Raw genomic sequence first — 14,157 nt, 5'->3', positions numbered from 1 at the left:
TGGCGGGCTGACTGGACAAACTGGACTGACTGGGCTGACTGGGCGTGGGTCTGGCGGGCTGACTGACTGAGCTAACTTGGCTGACTGGGCTAACTGGGCTGACTGGGCGCAGGTCTGGTGGACTGACTGGACTGACTGGACTGGGCTGATTGGGTGGGGGTCTGGCGGACTGACTGGGCTGAGTGGGCTGTGTGGGCGCGGGTCTGGTGGACTGACTGGGCAGACTAGACTGGGCTGAGTGGGTTTGTCTCGCGGACTGACTGGGCTGACTGGACTGGGCTGAGTGGGCTGTGTGGGCGCGGGTCTAGCGGGCAGACTGGACTGGGCTGAGTGGGCGCTTGTCTCGCGGACTGACTGGGCTGAGTGGTCGTGGGTCTGGCGGACTGACTGGACTGACTGGGCTGAGTGGGCACGGGTCTGACTGGACAGACTGGACTGACTGACTGGGCGTGGGTCTGGCGGGCTGACTGGTCTGACTGGACTGACTGACTGGGCACGGGTCTGGCGGACTGACTGGACTGGGCTGAGTGGGCGCGGTTCTGACTGGACAGACTGAACTGACTGTGGGCGTGGGTCTGGCTGGCTGACGGGGCTGACTGGACTGACTGGGCTGACTGGACTGACTGACTGGGCGTGGGTCTGGCGGACTGACTGGACTGACTGACTGGGCTAACTGGGCTGACTGGGCAGACTGGGCGCAGGTTTGGCGGACTGACTGAGCTGACTGGACTGACTGGACTGGGCTGATTGGGCGTGGGTCTGGCGGGCTGACTGGACTGACTGACTGGACACGGGTCTGGCGGACTGACTGGACTGGGCTGAGTGGGCGCGGTTCTGACTGGACAGACTGGACTGACTGTGGGCGTGGGTCTGGCTGGCTGACGGGGCTGATTGGGCTGACTGACTGGGCTGAGTGGGCTCTGTGGGCACGGGTCTGGCGGACTGACTGGGCAGACTGAGTGGGCGCGGGTCTGGCGGACTAATTGGGCTGACTGGACTGGACTGATTGGGCGTGGGTCTGGCGGGCTGACTGGGCTGACTGGACTGACTGGACTGGACTGATTGGGCGGGGGTCTGGCGGGCTGACTGGACTGTCTGACTGGGATCGGGTCTGGCGGACTGACTGACTGGGCTGAGTAGGTGCGTGTCTGGCGGACTGACTGGGCTGACTGAGTGGGCAGGGGTCTGGCAGGCTGACAGGACTGACTGGGCTGAGTGGGTGCGGGTCTGGCAGACTGGGCTGAGTGGGCGTGGGTCTGGAGGACTGACTGTGCTGACTGGACTGGGCTGTGTGTGCGCGGGTCTGACTGCACACACTGGACAAGGCGGACTGATTGGGCTAACTGGACTGACTGGGCAAGGCTCTGGCGGACTGACTGGACTGGGCTGAGTGGGCGCGGGTCTGACGGACTGACTGGGCTGACTGGACTAGGCTGATTGGGTGGAGGTCTGGCGGACTGACTGGGCTGACTGGACTGACTGGGCGCGGGTCTGGCGGACTGACTGGACAGACTGGACGGCCTGAGTGGGCGCGGGTCTGGCGGATGGACTGACTGGACTGACTGACAGGGCGTAGGTCTGGCGGACTGACTGGGCTGACTGGGCAGATTGAGTGGGCGCGGGTCTGGCGGACTAACTGGGCTGACTGGACTGGGCTGATTGGGCGGGGGTCTGGCGGACTGACTGGGCTGACTGGACTGACTGACTGGGCGCGGGTCTGGCGGACTGACTGACTGACTGGGCTGAGTAGGCGCGTGTCTGGCGGACTGACTGGGCTGAGTGGGCTGTGTGGGCGCGGGTCGAGCGGACTGACTGGGCAGACTGGACTGGGCTGAGTGGGCGCTTGTCTCGTGGACTGACTGGGCTGACTGGACTGGGCTGAGTGGGCGCGGGTCTGACGGACTGACTGGGCTGACTGGACTGGGCTGATTGGGTGGAGGTCTGGCGGACTGACTGGGCTGACTGGACTGACTGGGCGCGGGTCTGGCGGACTGACTGGACAGACTGGACAGCCTGAGTGGGCGCGGGTCTGGCGGATGGACTGACTGGACTGACTGACTGGGCGTAGGTCTGGCGGACTGACTGGGCTGACTGGGCAGATTGAGTGGGCGCGGGTCTGGTGGACTAACTGGGCTGACTGGACTGGGCTGATTGGGCGGGGGTCTGGCGGACTGACTGGGCTGACTGGACTGACTGACTGGGCGCGGGTCTGGCGGACTGACTGACTGACTGGGCTGAGTAGGCGCGTGTCTGGCGGACTGACTGGGCTGAGTGGGCTGTGTGGGCGCGGGTCGAGCGGACTGACTGGGCAGACTGGACTGGGCTGAGTGGGCGCTTGTCTCGCGGACTGACTGGACTGACTGGGCTGACTGGACTGACTGGACTGGGCTGAGTGGGCGCGGGTCTGGCGGACTGACTGGGCTGACGGGACGGGGCTGAGTGGGCGCGGGTCTAACTGGACTGACTGGATGGCCTGAGTGGGCGCGGGTCTGGCGGATGGACTGACTGGACTGACTGACTGGGCGTGGTTCTGGCAGACTGACTGGACTGACTGAGTGGGCGCGGGTCTGGCGGACTGACTGGGTTGACTGGTCTGACTGACTGGGCTGAGTGGGCTGTGTGGGCACGGGTCTGGCGGACTGACTCGGCTGACTGGGCAGACTGAGTGGGCGCGGGTCTGACTGGACTGACTGGACTGGGCTGATTGGGCGGGGGTCTGGCGGACTGACTGGGCTGGGTAGGCGCGTGTCTGGCGGACTGACTGGGCTGAGTGGGCTGACTGGATTGACTGGGCTGAGTGGGCGGGGGTCTGGCGGGCTGACTGGACTGACTGGGCTGAGTGGGTGCGGGTCTGGCGGACTGACTGGGCTGAGTGGGTGCGGGTCTGGCGGACTGACTGGGCTGAGTGGGCGCGGGTCTGGCGGACTGACTGGGCTGACTGGACTGTGCTGTGTGGGCGCAAGTCTGACTGCACAGACTGGACAATGCGGACTGACTGGGCTAACTGGACTGACTGACTGGGCAGTGCTCTGGCGGACTGACTGGACTGGGCTGAGTGGGCGCGGGTCTGACGGACTGACTGGGCTGACTGGACGGGGCTCAGTGGGCGTGGATCTGACTGGACTGACTGACTGGGCGTGGGGCTGGCAGACTGACTGGGCTGACTGGACTGGACTGGGCTGATTGGGTGGAGGTCTGGCGGGCTGACTGGACTGACTGACTGGGCGCGGGTCTGGCGGACTGACTGGGCTGACTGGACGGGGCTCAGTGGGCGCGGGTCTGACTGGACAGACTGGACTGACTGACTGGGCATGGGGCTGGCGGACTGACTGGGCTGACTGGACTGGGCTGATTGGGTGGAGGTCTGGCGGGCTGACTGGGCTGACTGGACTGACTGACTGGGCGCGGGTCTGGCGGACTGACTGGGCTGACTGGACTGACTGGACTGGGCTGATTGGGTGGGGGTCTGGCGGGCTGACTGACTGAGCTAACTTGGCTGACTGGGCTAACTGGGCTGACTGGGCGCAGGTCTGGTGGACTGACTGGACTGACTGGACTGGGCTGATTGGGTGGGGGTCTGGCGGACTGACTGGGCTGAGTGGGCTGTGTGGGCGCGGGTCTGGTGGACTGACTGGGCAGACTAGACTGGGCTGAGTGGGTTTGTCTCGCGGACTGACTGGGCTGACTGGACTGGGCTGAGTGGGCTGTGTGGGCGCGGGTCTAGCGGGCAGACTGGACTGGGCTGAGTGGGCGCTTGTCTCGCGGACTGACTGGGCTGAGTGGTCGTGGGTCTGGCGGACTGACTGGACTGACTGGGCTGAGTGGGCACGGGTCTGACTGGACAGACTGGACTGACTGACTGGGCGTGGGTCTGGCGGGCTGACTGGTCTGACTGGACTGACTGACTGGGCACGGGTCTGGCGGACTGACTGGACTGGGCTGAGTGGGCGCGGTTCTGACTGGACAGACTGAACTGACTGTGGGCGTGGGTCTGGCTGGCTGACGGGGCTGACTGGACTGACTGGGCTGACTGGACTGACTGACTGGGCGTGGGTCTGGCGGACTGACTGGACTGACTGACTGGGCTAACTGGGCTGACTGGGCAGACTGGGCGCAGGTTTGGCGGACTGACTGAGCTGACTGGACTGACTGGACTGGGCTGATTGGGCGTGGGTCTGGCGGGCTGACTGGACTGACTGACTGGACACGGGTCTGGCGGACTGACTGGACTGGGCTGAGTGGGCGCTGTTCTGACTGGACAGACTGGACTGACTGTGGGCGTGGGTCTGGCTGGCTGACGGGGCTGATTGGGCTGACTGACTGGGCTGAGTGGGCTCTGTGGGCACGGGTCTGGCGGACTGACTGGGCAGACTGAGTGGGCGCGGGTCTGGCGGACTAATTGGGCTGACTGGACTGGACTGATTGGGCGTGGGTCTGGCGGGCTGACTGGGCTGACTGGACTGACTGGACTGGACTGATTGGGCGGGGGTCTGGCGGGCTGACTGGACTGTCTGACTGGGATCGGGTCTGGCGGACTGACTGACTGGGCTGAGTAGGTGCGTGTCTGGCGGACTGACTGGGCTGACTGAGTGGGCAGGGGTCTGGCAGGCTGACAGGACTGACTGGGCTGAGTGGGTGCGGGTCTGGCAGACTGGGCTGAGTGGGCGTGGGTCTGGAGGACTGCCTGTGCTGACTGGACTGGGCTGTGTGTGCGCGGGTCTGACTGCACACACTGGACAAGGCGGACTGATTGGGCTAACTGGACTGACTGGGCAAGGCTCTGGCGGACTGACTGGACTGGGCTGAGTGGGCGCGGGTCTGACGGACTGACTGGGCTGACTGGACTAGGCTGATTGGGTGGAGGTCTGGCGGACTGACTGGGCTGACTGGACTGACTGGGCGCGGGTCTGGCGGACTGACTGGACAGACTGGACGGCCTGAGTGGGCGCGGGTCTGGCGGATGGACTGACTGGACTGACTGACAGGGCGTAGGTCTGGCGGACTGACTGGGCTGACTGGGCAGATTGAGTGGGCGCGGGTCTGGCGGACTAACTGGGCTGACTGGACTGGGCTGATTGGGCGGGGGTCTGGCGGACTGACTGGGCTGACTGGACTGACTGACTGGGCGCGGGTCTGGCGGACTGACTGACTGACTGGGCTGAGTAGGCGCGTGTCTGGCGGACTGACTGGGCTGAGTGGGCTGTGTGGGCGCGGGTCGAGCGGACTGACTGGGCAGACTGGACTGGGCTGAGTGGGCGCTTGTCTCGTGGACTGACTGGGCTGACTGGACTGGGCTGAGTGGGCGCGGGTCTGACGGACTGACTGGGCTGACTGGACTGGGCTGATTGGGTGGAGGTCTGGCGGACTGACTGGGCTGACTGGACTGACTGGGCGCGGGTCTGGCGGACTGACTGGACAGACTGGACAGCCTGAGTGGGCGCGGGTCTGGCGGATGGACTGACTGGACTGACTGACTGGGCGTAGGTCTGGCGGACTGACTGGGCTGACTGGGCAGATTGAGTGGGCGCGGGTCTGGTGGACTAACTGGGCTGACTGGACTGGGCTGATTGGGCGGGGGTCTGGCGGACTGACTGGGCTGACTGGACTGACTGACTGGGCGCGGGTCTGGCGGACTGACTGACTGACTGGGCTGAGTAGGCGCGTGTCTGGCGGACTGACTGGGCTGAGTGGGCTGTGTGGGCGCGGGTCGAGCGGACTGACTGGGCAGACTGGACTGGGCTGAGTGGGCGCTTGTCTCGCGGACTGACTGGACTGACTGGACTGGGCTGAGTGGGCGCGGGTCTGGCGGACTGACTGGGCTGACGGGACGGGGCTGAGTGGGCGCGGGTCTAACTGGACTGACTGGATGGCCTGAGTGGGCGCGGGTCTGGCGGATGGACTGACTGGACTGACTGACTGGGCGTGGTTCTGGCAGACTGACTGGACTGACTGAGTGGGCGCGGGTCTGGCGGACTGACTGGGTTGACTGGTCTGACTGACTGGGCTGAGTGGGCTGTGTGGGCACGGGTCTGGCGGACTGACTCGGCTGACTGGGCAGACTGAGTGGGCGCGGGTCTGACTGGACTGACTGGACTGGGCTGATTGGGCGGGGGTCTGGCGGACTGACTGGGCTGGGTAGGCGCGTGTCTGGCGGACTGACTGGGCTGAGTGGGCTGACTGGATTGACTGGGCTGAGTGGGCGGGGGTCTGGCGGGCTGACTGGACTGACTGGGCTGAGTGGGTGCGGGTCTGGCGGACTGACTGGGCTGAGTGGGTGCGGGTCTGGCGGACTGACTGGGCTGAGTGGGCGCGGGTCTGGCGGACTGACTGGGCTGACTGGACTGTGCTGTGTGGGCGCAAGTCTGACTGCACAGACTGGACAATGCGGACTGACTGGGCTAACTGGACTGACTGACTGGGCAGTGCTCTGGCGGACTGACTGGACTGGGCTGAGTGGGCGCGGGTCTGACGGACTGACTGGGCTGACTGGACGGGGCTCAGTGGGCGTGGATCTGACTGGACCGACTGGACTGACTGACTGGGCGTGGGGCTGGCAGACTGACTGGGCTGACTGGACTGGACTGGGCTGATTGGGTGGAGGTCTGGCGGGCTGACTGGACTGACTGACTGGGCGCGGGTCTGGCGGACTGACTGGGCTGACTGGACGGGGCTCAGTGGGCGCGGGTCTGACTGGACAGACTGGACTGACTGACTGGGCATGGGGCTGGCGGACTGACTGGGCTGACTGGACTGGGCTGATTGGGTGGAGGTCTGGCGGGCTGACTGGGCTGACTGGACTGACTGACTGGGCGCGGGTCTGGCGGACTGACTGGGCTGACTGGACTGACTGGACTGGGCTGAGTGGGCGCGGGTCTGGCGAACTGACTGGGCTGTGGGCGTGGGTCTGACTGGACAGACTGGACGGCCTGAGTGGGCGCGGGTCTGGCGGATGGACTGACTGGACTGACTGACTGGGCGTAGGTCTGGCGGACTGACTGGGCTGACTGGACTGACGGGACTGACTGACTGGGCGCGGGTCTGGCGGACTGACTGGGCTAACTGGGCTGTGTGGGCACGGGTCTGGTGGACTGACTGGGCTGACTGGGCAGACTGAATGGGCGCGGGTCTGGCGGACTGACTGGACTGAGTGGGCTGAGTAGGCGCGGGTCTGGCGGACTGACTGGGCTGAGTGGGCTGTGTGGGCACGGGTCTGGCAGACTGACTGGACTGACTGAGCTGACTGGACTGACTGGACTGGGCTGAGTGGGCGTGGGTCTGGCGGACTGACTGGGCTGACTGGACTGGGCTGAGTGGGCGCGGGTCTGACTGGTTAGACTGGACAGACCGGACTGACTGAGTGGCCTGAGCGGGCGCGGGTCTGGTGGGCTGACTGGGCTGACTGGGCGTGGGTCTGGCGGGCTGACTGGACAAACTGGACTGACTGGGCTGACTGGACTGACTGACTGGGCGTGGGTCTGGCGGACTGACTGGGTTAACTGGGCTGACTGAGCTAACTTGGCTGACTGACTGGGCGCAGGTCTGGTGGACTGACTGGGCTGACTGGACTGGGCTGATTGGGTGGGGGTCTGGCGGACTGACTGGGCTGAGTGGGCTGTGTGGGCGCGGGTCTGGTGGACTGACTGGGCAGACTGGACTGGGCTGAGTGGGTTTGTCTCGCGGATTGACTGGGCTGACTGGACTGGGCTGAGTGGGCTGTGTGGGCGCGGGTCTAGCGGACTGACTGGGCAGACTGGACTGGGCTGAGTGGGCGCTTGTCTCGCGGACTGACTGGACTGAGTGGTCACGGGTCTGGCAGACTGACTGGACTGACTGACTGGGTACGGGTCTGGCGGACTGACTGGACTGGGCTGAGTGGGCGCGGTTCTGACTGGACAGACTGGACTGACCGTGGGCGTGGGTCTGGCTGGCTGACGGGCTGACTGGACTGACTGGGCTGACTGGACTGACTGACTGGGCGTGGATCTGGCGGACTGACTGGACTGACTGGCTGGGCTAACTGGGCTGACTGGGCAGACTGGGCGCAGGTCTGACTGAGCTGACTGAGCTGACTGGACTGACTGGACTGGGCTGATTGGGTGGGGGTCTGGCGGACTGACTGGGCTGACTGGACTGACTGACTGGGCGCGGGTCTGGCTGACTGACTGGACTGACTGGGCTGATTGGACTGACTGGACGGCCTGAGTGGGCGCGGGTCTGGCGAATGGACTGACTGGACTGACTAACTGGGCGTGGGTCTGGTGGACTGACTGGACTGACTGGACTGACTTGGCTGACTGGACGGCCTGAGTGGGCGCGGGTCTGGCGGATGGACTGACTGGACTGACTGACTGGGCGTGGGTCTGGCGGACTGACTGGACTGACTGGGCTGAGTGGGCACGGGTCTGGCGGACTGACTGGGCTGACTGGCCTGGGCTGAGTGAGTGCGGGTCTGACTGGACTGACAGGACAGACTGGACTGACTGAGTGGCTGGGGGTCTGGCGGATGGACTGACTGGACTGACTGACTGGGCGCGGGTCTGGCGGACTGACTGGGCTGGCGGACTGACTGGGCTGGCGGACTGACTGGGCTGGCGGACTGACTGGGCTGACTGGGCTAACTGGGCTGTGTGGGCACGGGTCTGGTGGACTGACTGGACTGACTGGGCAGACTGGGCAGACTGGGCACGGGTCTGGCGGACTGAGTGGGCTGAGTAGGCGCGGGTCTGGCGGGCTGAGTGGGATGTGTGGGCGCGGGTCTGGCGGACTGACTGGGTTGATTGGTCTCACTGGGCTGACTGACTGGGCTGACTGGGCAGACTGTGAGCAGGTCTGGCGGACTGACTGGACTGACTAGGCAGACTGGACTGGGCTGAGTGGGCGCATGTCTCGCGGGTTGACTGGACTGACTGAGTGGGCGCGGGTCTGGCGGGCTGACTGGACTGACTGGGCTGACTGGGCTGACTGGGCTGACTGGACAGACTGGGCTGACTGGGCTGACTGGACAGACTGGGCTGACTGGGCAGACTGGGCTGACTGGGCAGACTGGGCTGACTGGACAGACTGGACAGACTGGGCTGACTGGGCTGACTGGACAGACTGGACAGACTGGACAGACTGGACAGACTGGACAGACTGGGCTGACTGGACTGACTGGGCTGACTGGACTGACTGGGCTGACTGGACTGGGCTGATTGGGTGGAGGTCTGGCGGACTGACTGGGCTGACTGGACTGACTGACTGGGCGCGGGTCTGGCGGACTGACTGGGCTGACTGGACTGGGCAGAGTGGGCGAGGGTCTGGCGGACTGACTGGGCTGACTGGACTGGGCTGAGTGGGCGCGGGTCTGACTGGACAGACTGGACGGCCTGAGTGGGCGCGGGTCTGGCGGGTGGACTGACTGGACTGACTGACTGGGCGTAGGTGTGGCGGACTGACTGGGCTGACTGGACTGACTGGACGGCCTGAGTGGGCGCGGGTCTGGCGGATGGACTGACTGACTGGGCGCAGGTCTGGCGGACTGACTGGGCTGGCGGACTGACTGGGCTGGCGGACTGACTGGGCTGACTGGGCTAACTGGGCTGTGTGGGCACGGGTCTGGTGGTCTGACTGGACTGACTGGGCTGACTGGGCAGACTGAGTGGGTGCGGGTCTGGCGGACTGACTGGACTGAGTGGGCTGAGTAGGCGCGGGTCTGGCGGGCCGAGTGGGATGTGTGGGCGCGGGTCTGGCGGACTGACTGGGTTGAGTGGTATCACTGGGCTGACTGACTGGGCTGACTGGGCAGACTGTGCGCGGGTCTGGAGGACTGACTGGACTGACTGGGCAGACTGGACTGGGATGAGTGGGCGCATGTCTCGCGGACTGACTGGGTTGACTGGACTGACTGACTGGGCTGAGTGGGCGCGGGTCTGGCGGGCTGACTGGACAGACTGGGCTGACTGGACAGACTGGGCTGACTGGGCAGACTGGGCTGACTGGGCAGACTAGGCTGACTGGACAGACTGGACAGACTGGACAGACTGGGCTGACTGGACAGACTGGGCTGACTGGACAGACTGGGCCGACTGGGCCGACTGGACGGACTGGACGGACTGGACGGACTGGACGGACTGGGCTGACTGGACGGACTGGGCCGACTGGACGGACTGGACGGACTGGACGGACTGGGCTGACTGGACGGACTGGGCTGACTGGACGGACTGGGCTGACTGGACGGACTGGGCTGACTGGACAGACTGGACCGACTGGACGGACTGGACGGACTGGACGGACTGGACGGACTGGGCTGACTGGACGGACTGGACGGACTGGGCTGACTGGACGGACTGGGCTGACTGGACGGACTGGGCTGACTGGGCTGACTGGACAGACTGGGCTGACTGGGCTGACTGGGCCGACTGGGCTGACTGGGCCGACTGGGCTGACTGGGCCGACTGGGCCGACTGGACAGACTGGACAGACTGGGCTGACTGGACGGACTGGGCTGACTGGACGGACTGGGCTGACTGGACGGACTGGGCTGACTGGACGGACTGGGCTGACTGGACGGGCTGGGCTGAGTGGGCTGACTGGGGTGACTGGACAGACTGGGCTGACTGGACAGACTGGGCTGACTGGACAGACTGGACCGACTGGGCCGACTGGACGGACTGGGCTGACTGGACGAACTGGGCTGACTGGGCTGACTGGACAGACTGGGCTGACTGGGCTGACTGGACTGACTGGGCTGACTGGACGGACTGGGCTGACTGGACGGACTGGACGGACTGGTCAGACTGGGCCGACTGGACAGACTGGGCAGACTGGGCCGACTGGACAGACTGGGCAGACTGGACAGACTGGGCAGACTGGACAGACTGGGCAGACTGGACAGACTGGGCCGACTGGACAGACTGGGCTGACTGGACGGACTGGGCTGACTGGACGGACTGGGCTGACTGGACGGACTGGGCTGACTGGACGGACTGGGCTGACTGGACAGACTGGACGGACTGGGCCGACTGGACAGACTGGACGGACTGGGCTGACTGGACGGACTGGACGGACTGGACGGACTGGACGGACTGGGCTGACTGGGCTGACTGGGCTGACTGGGCGGACTTGGCTGACTGGACGGACTGGGCTGACTGGACGGACTGGGCTGACTGGACGGACTGGGCTGACTGGACGGACTGGGCTGACTGGACAGACTGGGCTGACTGGACGGACTGGACGGACTGGGCTGACTGGACTGACTGGTCGGACTGTACAGACTGGGCTGACTGGGCAGACTGGACCGACTGGACAGACTGGACCGACTGGACAGACTGGACCGACTGGGCCGACTGGACAGACTGGACAGACTGGGCCGACTGAACAGACTGGGCCGACTGGACAGACTGGGCCGACTGGACAGACTGGGCCGACTGGACTGACTGGGCCGACTGGGCTGACTGGGCTGACTGGACTGACTGGGCTGACTGGACTGACTGGGCTGACTGGACGGACTGGACGGACTGGGCGGACTGGGCTGACTGGGCTGATTGGACAGACTGGACAGACTGGACAGACTGGGCTGACTGAACACACTGGACAGACTGGACAGACTGGGCTGACTGAACACACTGGACAGACTGGGCTGACTGAACACACTGGACAGACTGGGCTGACTGGGCAGACTGGGCAGACTGGGCTGACTGGGCTGACTGGGCAGACTGGGCAGACTGGGCAGACTGGGCAGACTGGGCAGACTGGGCTGACTGGACTGACTGGGCTGACTGGACTGACTTGGCTGACTGGACTGACTGGACTGACTGGGCTGACTGGACTGGGCTGATTGGGTGGAGGTCTGGCGGACTGACTGGGCTGACTGGACTGACTGACTGGGCGCGGGTCTGGCGGACTGACTGGGCTGACTGGACTGGGCAGAGTGGGCGCGGGTCTGGCGGACTGACTGGGCTGACTGGACTGGGCTGAGTGGGAGCGGGTCTGACTGGACAGACTGGACGGCCTGAGTGGGCGCGGGTCTGGCGGGTGGACTGACTGGACTGACTGACTGGGCGTAGGTGTGGCGGACTGACTGGGCTGACTGGACTGACTGGACGGCCTGAGTGGGCGCGGGTCTGGCGGATGGACTGACTGGACTGACTGACTGGGCGCGGGTCTGGCGGACTGACTGGGCTGGCGGACTGACTGGGCTGACTGGGCTAACTGGGCTGTGTGGGCACGGGTCTGGTGGTCTGACTGGACTGACTGGGCTGACTGGGCAGACTGAGTGGGCGCGGGTCTGGCGGACTGACTGGACTGAGTGGGCTGAGTAGGCGCGGGTCTGGCGGGCTGAGTGGGATGTGTGGGCGCGGGTCTGGCGGACTGACTGGGTTGAGTGGTCTCACTGGGCTGACTGGACTGACTGACTGGGCGCGGGTCTGGCGGACTGACTGGGCTGACTGGACTGGGCAGACTGTGCGCGGGTCTGGCGGACTGACTGGACTGACTGGGCAGACTGGACTGGGCTGAGTGGGCGCATGTCTCGCGGACTGACTGGGTTGACTGGACTGGGCTGAGTGGGCGTGGGTCTGGCGGGCTGACTGGGCAGACTGGGCAGACTGGGCTGACTGGGCAGACTGGGCAGACTGAGCTGACTGGGCAGACTGGGCGGACTGGGCGGACTGGGCTGACTGGACGGACTGGGCTGACTGGGCTGACTGGACAGACTGGGCTGACTGGACAGACTGGACAGACTGGGCTGACTGGGCTGACTGGGCTGACTGGACTGACTGGACTGACTGGACTGACTGGGCTGACTGGACTGGGCTGATTGGGTGGAGGTCTGGCGGACTGACTGGGCTGACTGGACTGACTGACTGGGCGCGGGTCTGGCGGACTGACTGGGCTGACTGGACTGGGCAGAGTGGGCGCGGGTCTGGCGGACTGACTGGGCTGACTGGACTGGGCTGAGTGGGAGCGGGTCTGACTGGACAGACTGGACGGCCTGAGTGGGCGCGGGTCTGGCGGGTGGACTGACTGGACTGACTGACTGGGCGTAGGTGTGGCGGACTGACTGGGCTGACTGGACTGACTGGACGGCCTGAGTGGGCGCGGGTCTGGCGGATGGACTGACTGGACTGACAGACTGGGCGCGGGTCTGGCGGACTGACTGGGCTGGCGGACTGACTGGGCTGACTGGGCTAACTGGGCTGTGTGGGCACGGGTCTGGTGGTCTGACTGGACTGACTGGGCTGACTGGGCAGACTGAGTGGGCGCGGGTCTGGCGGACTGACTGGACTGAGTGGGCTGAGTAGGCGCGGGTCTGGCGGGCTGAGTGGGATGTGTGGGCGCGGGTCTGGCGGACTGACTGGGTTGAGTGGTCTCACTGGGCTGACTGGACTGACTGACTGGGCGCGGGTCTGGCGGACTGACTGGGCTGACTGGACTGGGCAGACTGTGCGCGGGTCTGGAGGACTGACTGGACTGACTGGGCAGACTGGACTGGGCTGAGTGGGCGCATGTCTCGCGGACTGACTGGGTTGACTGGACTGACTGACTGGGCTGAGTGGGCGCGGGTCTGGCGGGCTGACTGGGCAGACTGGGCGGACTGGGCGGACTGGGCGGACTGGGCTGACTGGACAGACTGGGCTGACTGGACAGACTGGGCTGACTGGACTGACTGGGCTGACTGGACTGGGCTGATTGGGTGGAGGTCTGGCGGACTGACTGGGCTGACTGGACTGACTGACTGGGCGCGGGTCTGGTGGACTGACTGGGCTGACTGGACTGGGCAGAGTGGGCGCGGGTCTGGCGGACTGACTGGGCTGACTGGACTGGGCTGAGTGGGCGCGGGTCTGACTGGACAGACTGGACGGCCTGAGTGGGCGCGGGTCTGGCGGGTGGACTGACTGAACTGACTGACTGGGCGTAGGTCTGGCGGACTGACTGGGCTGACTGGACTGACTGGACGGCCTGAGTGGGCGCGGGTCTGGCGGATGGACTGACTGGACTGACTGACTGGGCGCGGGGCTGGCGGACTGACTGGGCTGGCGGACTGACTGGGCTGGCGGACTGACTGGGCTGGCGGACTGACTGGGCTGGTGGACTGACTGGGCTGACTTGGCGAAAAGGGCTGTGTGGGCACGGGTCTGGTGGACAGACTGGACTGACTGGGCTGACTGGGCAGACTGA

The sequence above is a fragment of the Carcharodon carcharias genome, chromosome 11 (genome assembly GCF_017639515.1).
Source record: "Carcharodon carcharias isolate sCarCar2 chromosome 11, sCarCar2.pri, whole genome shotgun sequence".
Classification (NCBI taxonomy): Eukaryota; Metazoa; Chordata; class Chondrichthyes; order Lamniformes; family Lamnidae; genus Carcharodon; species Carcharodon carcharias.
Note: the sequence above shows the minus strand (reverse complement) of the source record.